Source organism: Camelus ferus, chromosome 1 (genome assembly GCF_009834535.1).
Source record: "Camelus ferus isolate YT-003-E chromosome 1, BCGSAC_Cfer_1.0, whole genome shotgun sequence".
NCBI lineage: Eukaryota > Metazoa > Chordata > Mammalia > Artiodactyla > Camelidae > Camelus > Camelus ferus.
The window spans coordinates 38,941,045-38,952,356 of record NC_045696.1 but is presented as its reverse complement, the minus strand read 5'-3'; the positions used below and the strand labels follow the sequence as shown (position 1 = coordinate 38,952,356).

Genomic DNA, 11,312 nt, shown 5'->3' with positions numbered 1-11,312 from the left:
CTTTTCAGCCATTTGCATCTGATTTTTTATCTTTAATTATTTAAGAAAGTAATTTCAAATTATTCTATTCCATTTAAAAATAATGTTTACCTTTTTGAGAAACTTTGTAGAGGTTAAGAACACAAATTCTGGAGCCAGATAGTTTAGACTCAAAATCCGGGGTCCTGTGTTTATTTGCAGTGTGACTGTAGGCAAGTTATTTAAGTTTAAGAGTGGCATTAAAATCTAGTGATCAGAGAGAAGAGGCACTAATGGTCCTGAGGCAGTCCCTTGCAGACCCCAGAAGGAACATCGTTAATGAGAAAGATTCACTTTAAAAATGTAATAACTAAGTTACTTGAAACATTTAATTAAACACAATAACCATTTCTCAACCATTACAGTATTTCTTTCTGGCCCCAGAAATGAAAAAACCTATTTTAACATCCATTTAAGTGAGCTTTTAATATTGGTTTTATTTATTTTTTAACTAAGAAGCAAGAGGGAGTAATTGGAAAGCAGAAAATATGTACAAAGTCAGTTAAAATGCTACAGTATTTTAATGTACCAGAATTACATGCAGGATGTATTTACCTTAAGTTTTCTTCAGAGTAACTGCATTTTATTTATAGAAATCACAACAAGGTGGGCCAAAAATTTCAAAGGAAAAAAATAAGTAATAAGACAATTGTAAGTTTTAGCAGACAACTTATAAATAAATAGAAAACAAATATAACTCAGCCCTTTTGTGGTTTATAAGGCACAGGCTGAATAGTACCACATATAAATATTTAAATGCAAAACATACAACAGGCTAACTTTTGAACATTTTATGAGGTGTTATATTGAAATGTGGAGCTTAATGAATTACACTTTGCAACACAGTGATGTCTAAACATGAAATAAAAAGCTTGCTTGAGCTTTAATGCAATAAATTTTAATTGCATAATGCTAAATACAAACACAATAACCTCAGCATTTGCACACTTACATGGCATCCTGTGACCACTGCAGTCCAACTTGCTGTACATAATCTTTACATGAAAATGTAGAGTAGGAATAAATGTTTATTATAGACTATACACTAGATTTGGAGATCATGGAAACAAAGGAAAAAATTAGTATGTCCCTCTCTTCTAAATATTTGCTTAAGTGTGAATTACTATAGTATATGGAATACTAATTAACTTACTAGCATCAACATAGTTTTATTTTTATCAGTCATTTCTTCCCAGAGTTTAAAATTTGAAGTGTTAATAGACTTAAAAGAAGCAAAAACAAAAAACCAAAAAACAAAAAAAACCAGTAGTCCTTTGTTCCTGACCTCCTCTAGCCCCATTCGGGTCTCCCACTGCAGTGAGACTTTCCCAACCTTTTAGCTGTTCTTATGGCAGACAGCTCTATATTTCTAAAATCAGCAACACTCTTAGCTCTTGAATCACCCATTTTAAACAGAACTTTTGGTTCTGAATCTCAGCATCATTTACCAGCTTTGTGACATTTAACAAATAAACTTTGAGGCCTCAGTTTCCTTCTCTACAAAACAAATACTAGAATCTACTACATGAGGTTATTGTGAGGATTATATGATGCAAAATCCCACATATGTATGATATCTTGCTCAAAACAGAGTGACCATATAGTGATAGCTATTATTATTGTTACCTACTGTAGATGAGATTTGAATTCTCTTAAAACACCCCTTTCTCCATCCTCCTAAAACAGTTACATAATATTAATTTTTTTTATTAAAGTCAGTGTTTTCATCTTCATGTCCTTTTTTATATCTGAGGCAATTCGAGACTCACTTTGTATCCTCATCAAAACAATTTATGAGAGAAAGCTAGCTAAAATGCTGGTTCACTGGAACATTCTGGATAACTTTCAATTTGCCAAATTCTAAATCACTGGGATTTCTGCACTAAGAGAAAATGGACTACAGAATTTTTACTGTAGTTTTAAAATTATTTTATTCAATCTCTGTGAAAATACCACTACCATAGTTACTATAACACATCCTTATTACTCACTTACCCTTTCCCTTTTATTTTTATCATTTTCACAGCTAAGGATATTTAAGAGGTTACACACTGATATTACAGTTTTTCCTTATACGTAATATTTTTCAGGATTCACACCATTGCTCAGTATACTGTTTCCCAGTGATTAATTTGAAATGAAAGCTTCTATTTAGAGTTTATAATTGTAAGTAGTCTCCAAGTTGTGAGAAGTAACACAATTTGCATACAGTAAATGGCAGAGATATGTTTAAAATTCTAAAGAACATTTTTGTAGCAGTTTATGCTCAGGAAAAACATAGTTGGTGAGTCACAGTCTATTTTAACAAAGTAGTGCAGTAAACTGGAGACATTTTAACAGAAGAAAGAAGAAGTAAGTTGTAATAATTGTGAAGAATCACATTAATTCATTTCTATACTTCTTAATCTTAAGATGCAGTATTTTCATTCAGCCAATGTAATAAAATTATGAATGAAAAGATTCTCAAATTCTCCCTCAAATTTAAGTACTCTAAGGAAAAGGAATATGTTTCATTTATCTTGTATCACCATTGCCTAGGAAAATGCCAAACTAGTATAGGTATAGAGATGTTTCATATATATTCACTGGATAAATTTAGCTTAACTTGGTTTCAGGTAATTTACAAATGTTTGACAGTAAAACACCAAATACCATAGTAACACACCATTATTCTTTTTAGCATACAAAGCATCCTACTTGGTACACTTTACTTTATGTTTTATTAGTGGTGACATATAGAAAAACTTTAATATATATTAATTACCCAATGGTCCCTTATAAATATTTAAAGTTCTTTTTCCACAAGCACAATCATACTACAAAAGTCATATGATAAACTAAATTTTTAGAAGACAATTAAAAAAAGTAAAATGCATTAAAGGTATCATAAATCATGATGAGATATTGAGATGGCTTATAACTCTGACTTTAAACATTCTAGTTACAATCAAATGCAGACTTTTAACAAGAAGTCGGTAATTCTGGGGAGGGAGCCCTTCTGAGGAAAAATTTAATTTTCGTATAATTAATGGCCAGATTAGCATACCTGAAGTCCTATGTTCTTAAAAACCTCATTCAGAGTCCATAAATGCAAGCAGAAGATTATAAAGTATTCTCAGATGTACAAACACCTTTTAAGAAATTTAAAGTTCAGTTTGCTTTAAGATATATTCCTTGAATTGAAAATTGTTGAGGTTTCCAAATACTATCTTTTCATGTCTTCACAGCCTGGATCTGATCTGATAACAAAAACCAAACAAAAAATCATCAGTCTCTACAGAGCAAAATGTTTTCTAAAGTAATCCAAGACAAATCTATAAGAACATGGTAGAAACCTATACATACACCTGTTTTTTTTTTTTTCAAAACACAATTCATGCTATAGTTTTTATTTTTGTCACTGTACATGCACCTAGTTGAAGTTAACTAGTTCTACAAAGCTTATAATGAAAAACAGCAGTCCTTTGCCTCGTCTCCTCTTTCTCCTACTCCCAACTTCTTTTAGGTGATTACCTCTGTAACTCTAAATAATAAGCTTTTATCATTACTTGAAATATCAGTCCCTTCAATGTAATATGAGGCTCCTGTTCTCAAACACTCATATACTGTTGTTCTGCCACTCTCATGATGCTTCTAGTAGTCCCATTTTCCTAACGTTAATGCAGTCATCAGTATGATGCCTATATGCATACTATTCACAGCCCAGACAGTGGTATGCCCTGGTTACTTTTCCTTTCTTCTATTACATTTTTTTTTTCTTGCAGTTAGGGAATGCTCTGCATCCCCAACCCTATCTTAGTTTTTTTGGGTTTTTTTAATGTTACTTAACGTGAATTCAATCCCACTACTCTCAGTGTTTCAACTTTTACTATTATGAAGCATGTTACCTAGTTGATCAATTTCAGAAGAACTCTCCCTTAGAGTCTTGCAAAACTCTCTAGTCTGAAACAGTTTTTCTCCATGCTTGCCCAGTTATTTTCGTATGAGAGCTTTCATTAGGATTCTAGGATCTCCGTTATTGTTCTTTTGGGATTCCTTCCCCGACTCTCTTGTGCAGGTTTTTCTATTTCATGGTTCCACATTTTTTCTTCTTGGTCTATTCATTTGTTTTTGATGAGTACATTTCTCAGTGGCTACCTTAGTAAAAGGTACAGAAAGTGAACTCTTGAGACTTTACACAGCTGAAGATGTCTTAATTCTATAGTCACAATACACTGATACTGCCCAAGAATATTATTTTCTCCTTAGACTTTTCCAGGCATTGCTTCCAAATATTGCTGGTGAGAAGTCTATGCTACTTTGTTTCCTTATCTTTTACATGAAACCTGTTTCTTCTCAGGAAGCTTGTAGAATCTTCCACTGTCTTCAGTGTTGACTTTGATCATGATGAACCTTGGGGTGGAAATATTTTCATCCACTGCATGGGGTTCTCAAGGGACCTGGCAACTAAAAACTCATCATTCACTTCTGGAAAATACTACTTAATTTCTTTGATAATCTTTTCTCTATATTTTGTCTGTTCTCTCTTTCAAGAATTCCTATTATCTGGATATTGGGCGTCCTAAAATGACTCCTTACTTTCTTTTCTTTCCAATTTTTCATTTTTTGCTTTTCAGAGAGCTTGCCTCTATTTTATCTTCTTTTTATTAAGTTTTCCATTTCTACTATTTTATTATTTTCCAAGAATTCATTTTTTGTTCTTTGTTCCTTTTCAAGCAGTATCCTGACCATATTCACCAAAGCAATACCTTTTCTTATCTCTCTGAGAATACTGCAATAGCTTATTGAAATGTCCTCCCTAAAGAGCTTCTACTTCTTTTAACCTGTTTTTTTGTTTAAGTTCTAATAATTCTTAATGTTTTGGTCTTCAAATACCTGGTGATCCTTTGATCTTCTCATTTGTATGAGTGCTGATTGGAATTTTGTTATGTGTGTGAGGCTTGTCAAAAGTGGTCTTTATTCTAGTGTATTTAGCTAAGCCATTTCCTTGAGGATTTCTAGTGTTAATATCTTTAGGTCTTTTCACTTAGGCTGGTCTGATTCTTCAGAGATGACCTTCTATCTCCTACCTACTGACAGTGTCTTCTAGGAGAAACAGGAGAAGGCAGAAGACAGTTACCGTATTAAGTATGAAACTCTCAGTCACTCTTTATTTTCAGTTCAGCATCACCACACACAGTTGTGCTTGGTATTCTCCAGTCAGAGGTACTATTAGACTCTCTGCAAAGAATGAAACTGCAGCCTTCTTTTGCGGCAAGGATGTACAATTGCCTTACCCTTTCAGTCTCACTTCATCTTTATTTCCAATGTCTATTTCTGAGCCTTTGAGGGGATCTGCAATGTAAATTAGGATGCTTTCCAGCTTTCTCCAGGGCTAGCTTAGAATTCAGCTTTCTCAGGTATGTTAAATTATTCAACATTCTTCAGATATTCAGCTTCCAAATTTGGTTGCCATTTTTGTCATTCCCATTCTTTTTGTCCTCATGGATTAATGTCTTAAAACAAAAGTCTCTTTACTGTTAGTGAGATCTGAGGAGGGGATGAAACAAAGTGTGTGCTCAATCCTCTGTCTCTCATTGGAACACCTATATGCATAGGTTATAGAAGTCCTATATTAAAACCTGGAAGCATTAATAACTTGTCCCATAAAGTGATAAAATGAGTAAGTTTCATTAGTCATGTGGCAGGATTTCTTTTTATAAATATCTCATTTGAAAGTTTCAGAGCTAGAAAACAATTTATATCTCTGTAATATTTTATGTATATTCCCTGGTAGTTTTAAAAAATACTCTGTAGTCTGCCTGCTCAGGGGTTCTTCTGTTTGGGCTGTAATGCATAGGTAATTATTGAGACTCCTTCCAAAAGAGAATGGAATCATGGTACAAAATGTGTCATTTAATATTTTACTCCAAATTTTCCAAACTTAAACTGAAAATAATAAGGTTAAATCGGTCCAAAATGAACCAGAGGCCTTCTTGTTCGCCATCCTAGGAAATTTCAAATTTTTGCAGGCAAAATGAAGAGATTTGAGTTCAGAATACACTTACAGTTAGATTTATAAAAAAAAACACCTTTATCTAATAAATTAACAGTTATAGGCACAGACGAGTCTCCTGTATTAACTGCTATTTATTTTGGAAAACAGGTTTTTACCTCTTTCCAAATCAAGAGAGACAGGAGTATCAAAAATGTAAACTATTTACTATTACATAGAAATTATGAACAAAGGCTCTCTTACTCAAAACAAACTGATAAACTTTTAAATCTACATACTAAGTTTCCTCCTCTGCTGAATAGAGCAGTTCGGTAAAAGGGTGAATTTAACATTTATTGAATGCTTTCTTATGCTAGGCACTTTAACACATACAGCGTTTCATTTAATCTGTACAGCAATTTTTTGACATTTTAAAATTTTACATATGAAGAAAATTATCTTTGTAAGATAATAAGAGATGTCAGTAACTAATAAGTAGTGGAATAAATAAAAGCCCAAGTGCCTTTTACTACCATTGCATGCTGCCTACACAAAATGGGGATAGTACTACTTACCTTGCAGAGAACTGTTATAAAGGGTACATAAAATAATATGGCAACATAAGGGCACAGAAGTATTTCCAATAATGTATCCTTCTTACAAATACTTGGGAGGTAAGATGCAAAGATTAGGTAAGAAGACCAGAGTTGGCAAGTGGCACTGTGATGTTGGATCGTCACTGACACCTAGTGGCCTCATTATTACAGACAAAATAAAACCAGAAAGAGAGTGTGTGTGACCTATTTTCAGTAAGCACTCTGCTTTCAGTTACTTTATCAGGAGTAATAGTGGGGTTTCCATCTATGCTGTACTCCACTGTGAGCAATAATAAAATAGTAAACAAAGACTGAAAACATGCTTCTGGTGTCTTCTCTGGAATGTTCCTTTGTAACGTATCTGTGTTTTGTGGCAATCGGTCCCATAAAGTGGCCACTGTGACCACTTCTTTAGCAGTCTAAGAAACTAAGTTGGTATGTTGACAGAAAAATCCCACTAGTTCTGAGAACCACCAGAGGTTCTTAATTGTCACTTAATTGTAAAATACGACTAGAAAGTTCTCTGCAGTTTAATGGTAAATGGCATGATGACCACACAAACACAAATGGAAGAGAAATACAACAGTCTGTGCAGGCAACTAAAATACCATGTTTTACTAATAAAATGTAGAAATATTTCTCAGATGCACATTTAGCACTTTGAACCAAAGAGATGTTGTCTCTTTATGTGTGGTGGGCAAGCAGGGTGCCCCTAGATCCACGATGACATACAGAAGAGAAAAAAAATCACATGTAACTGGAATTGTAAGGTTGGTATAGAAAAAAATAAATGTATAGCCACAAGACTGTAACTAGAATTTGTAATCTCTTGTTGTTCACTCTTGTTCAGGCCAGGGAGATTCCTAATAGAAATCACCCTCAGCTGTTCTGCCCACAAACGGAAGGTTTTTTGCCTGATCCTCAGGGTCCTGTAATAAGAAGGACCCACAAAACTTGGTTTCATTAACATTCATGTTTTATTGCTCTGTGTGAGTCATTGTGCTTCAAGCTATTCCTCCGTGTTGAAGACAAAGTAACCTTAGGGAAAATGATGTATCTTAATTTTTTTCCCTGGTAGAGTAAGCCTGTACCAACCCACGACAGCTGTTTTGATGAATAACAAATAGAACTGTGATATATAAAACATTAACAGAACATCAGTATATATAATACTAACTATGAGAGTTAAAAGTTGCATAAACATGCCATGTATAAATGGAGCTACATGTGGAGTACAGCATGATTTGTAAAAGATACATACATGCCATGCAGATTTATTTTTAGTTATTGATAGTAAGGTCTAAAATATGTCCCAAACTTCAAATGTGCTTCTATTACCAGATCCGAAAGAAATTTGTTGCCATAAATTTAAGTTATTTCCTAGAGTTGTCATGTATATTGATGTAAGCACTTTATTTAAATAAATTCTTTATAAAGATGTAATTGAAGTAAATGGAGCAAGGTATTGGATACTTACTGTATTGTTTTTTCTGATAGCAGAAATAAATGGAGACAAGAGGAAAAAAGGCAGTGATATAATAAAAACAAAATGTAAAAAAGGAAAGAAAATGTGAATGGAAAGGAAATAAAGGCTGAAGATGCACAGTATTTGGTGATGTACCTTGAAGCCAGTCTACACCTTCTTGCAATCCTTCTCCTTTTATGGCATCACTAGCACTGAAATAAAATTCATAAAAAAATACCCATTTCATTACATCATAAAACTGTAAGAATAATTATAATTTTCTCATATGACAAATTAATATTTTCTGGTAACATATCTGAGAAAAACTGGCTAAGTACTGCAATTGAATATATACAGGATATAAAAGTCTGAGTGCTCAGAAGCAAGACATGAGAAAATGATTCATAATTTATATAGACACTTGGAAGAGTGTATCATTAAAAAGATATTATTCAAGGAATATTATTCAGGTTGACATTAACAAAACATACTCTGAGTTATTCTCCCAGTAGTGGAAGAGTTTTATAGAGTACGCCATCCTACTTTTTGCCCTGCCCCAGTGACTCAATAGCATTTATTTATTAGAAATGCTTGACTTGGGTTGTAATTTAGCCATAGGATGGAATGATTTTATTCAAAGTGAAATCTGATATCTAGAGGTATAAACCTATAATTATAACTTTGGTAAATTGATAAAATCAAAAAAAACCCCAGTAGATTTCAACCACAACTTTATATTTATTGGCTTCAGAAACCTGGAGAGGTTATGTTATTAACTCTTCTTCCTTTAGTTTTAGCATCTGTTAAATGGAGGAATGTTACCATTGGCCTAATATGGTGTTACTGTGAAAATTAAATATTTGAGATATTTATATAAAACAGGATCTTTTCATTGTCTTTCTATTCTTAAGAGAGTAAACCTAAGTCTTTATTGTGACATTACTTTATAAATAATTAAATTATATAAACTAAAATAATAAGATGCAGAGGATTTTTAGAGTATCAAATAATCTTTTTCAAAGATTCAGACTGATAGTTTCTCATAACATGTTACTGATTTACTTATTTCCTTTCAAAATGTAATTGTATAATAGCAATTAGTATATAAAAATAGATTTTCTGAATGATTAGTGTTCCTTTTGGTGTGCTGAAGCATGATTTTAAAATGTACTAAACAACCTTTAAAAGAGTTAATTTGCCTCTAATAAAAAAAAATTTATCTCTAAGGAATTACTTGTTAGACTAAGAATATGACTTACAGAATTGTTTTAAAATAGGAAGACAGAGACAAACATCATGAGATACACAATTATTCAAAGCAAACTATGGATCATCTATATTAATGGCAAAACATCAGTAACTGAAATATTTAAATCAAGAAAGATCAATGTATTGATTTAATCACAAACGTACAGTCCCAAATCAGACCACAGTCCCAAACAAGTAATACAAGGAAGAAATCCTTCCCCTTTGGTGTAGGTATTACTACCCTACTAAAAGCCCTGCATCTTTTCCTAATAATTCCCAAATGTTTAAATTCTACCTTTCCTTTTAAATAAGTCATAAGACCTGTAACTGGAATAAAAGCCCAAGTCTTCACCATGTTCTACAAGGCCTTACATGACATGGCCCCTGGTTATTTCTCAGTGGCCTCATCTCCTACAATTTCCTCCTAGATCACTCTATTCCAGCCAGCACGGACGCCTTGCTGTTCTAGAACACACCATGCACATTCTCATCCAAGAGTCTTTTCACTTGCTGGGCTCTCTATCTGGAAAGCTATTCCTCTGAACCTTTGCATGAACTGCTCCCTGACTTCAATTAGATGTCAGAGAGGAACCATGTCTCGCTATCCTTTCTTTTATTATCTTCCTCTATTTTTTGACATTTTATACATCTATTTACTTGTTTTATTACGTCTTCCTCACAACACAGTAAATAAGCAAAAACACACACATGTCACGCCAGAGACTTGAGTCAATGAACACATGGGAAGAACAATAACACAATCAAAACCTGAACATCAGAGTTTACTGTATGTTTAGTACCATGGTCAACACTCAGTATCACTGAGCGTTACCTTTCTCTCTAAAACTAGAAAAGAAGGCTAAGTGTAATTTTAATTTCATACATGCTTTAAAAATATTGCAAAAAATAAAAAACAAACTTAACAAATGAAACACTAATTGGAACTTAGTCAGATGTCCAGTTCGAATTAAGAAGCCAAAATTTTAGACAAATTTCAAAGAAAAATTTGGCATTCTAGGTTATACAGAAATACAGAAACTAGCAATATAATAGTCTATATCCTTATAGCATCAGATACCACTTTTTCTTTCACTAAAAAGTATTTAGATGTCACAATTAAATAAATTGGTTAAAATTCAATTGTTAATTATTCGAAGTAGAAAGAGACTTCTCCAAATTTGTAAAATTAATTTCTACTTCAAAAAGCAAGACTGTATATTTTACTAATTAGACCCATGTTTTGAATGCTGTACTTTTAACCAAAGCAGTCACAGCACTTAATCCAATGCAAAAATTAAAAAATTAATCTACTTTAGATATTATCAATTTAAGTTTGATTTAGAGAAATACAAAGGTTCTACCTTAAGATATTTCTCTACCCCAAATCCCTCCTTTATTTACCAACCAAATAGCACGCAACCTCAAATTCCAACTCGAGAATCAGAGGAAAAGTAAGGAGGGTTTTCCTTGAGATACGTGATCTTGAGTACTGAGAAGTTTCAAGGGTGTTCTCAGCTCTTCTGTATGTCATTACTCTTTCAGCACCAAGGTTAGTTCTTAATGTTCTTTTCTGAGCTCTACCACTTCCTTGCTTCCTAGAGTTCTTTGCCTTTGTTTCCAGCCTTTCTCAATAGACACCTTCTTACGAAAAGGGGAAAAATGGCAAGAGAAGGATATCATCCAGCAGGGGGAGTGGGTGGATAATTTAATATAAGGTAGTGGTAGGTATTAAAATCTTCTCTAACATATAACTTCTGGTTATCCTTACTGGAATTTTTTGGTAGAAAGGCACACTGGAGTTAAATATATTAGTAAGAAACTGCTTTCTAAATAAACAATGTATAATAATTTCAGCTACTTTGTAAGAGTTCAATCTTACAAGTATGTCCAAATAAGACTAATTTTAACATTTCTATTTATTCATATAAACAAATATTTATTGTGTATCTACTAAGTAGCAGGTACAATTACTGTTCCGGGGGCTATAGAGAGAACGAAATCAATAAAATTC

General features: G+C 33.0%; 1 long non-coding RNA gene across 1 annotated transcript; it reads right to left on the bottom strand.

The window, feature by feature from the left end:
• Positions 1–429: 429 nt before the first annotated feature.
• Positions 430–9,024, bottom strand: LOC116666578. Its single transcript, XR_004323529.1, has 2 exons — positions 8,210–9,024; positions 430–3,257 (listed from the first exon to the last, which is right to left on the bottom strand). It is a non-coding gene; the product is annotated as an uncharacterized LOC116666578 (long non-coding RNA).
• Positions 9,025–11,312: the final 2,288 nt, after the last annotated feature.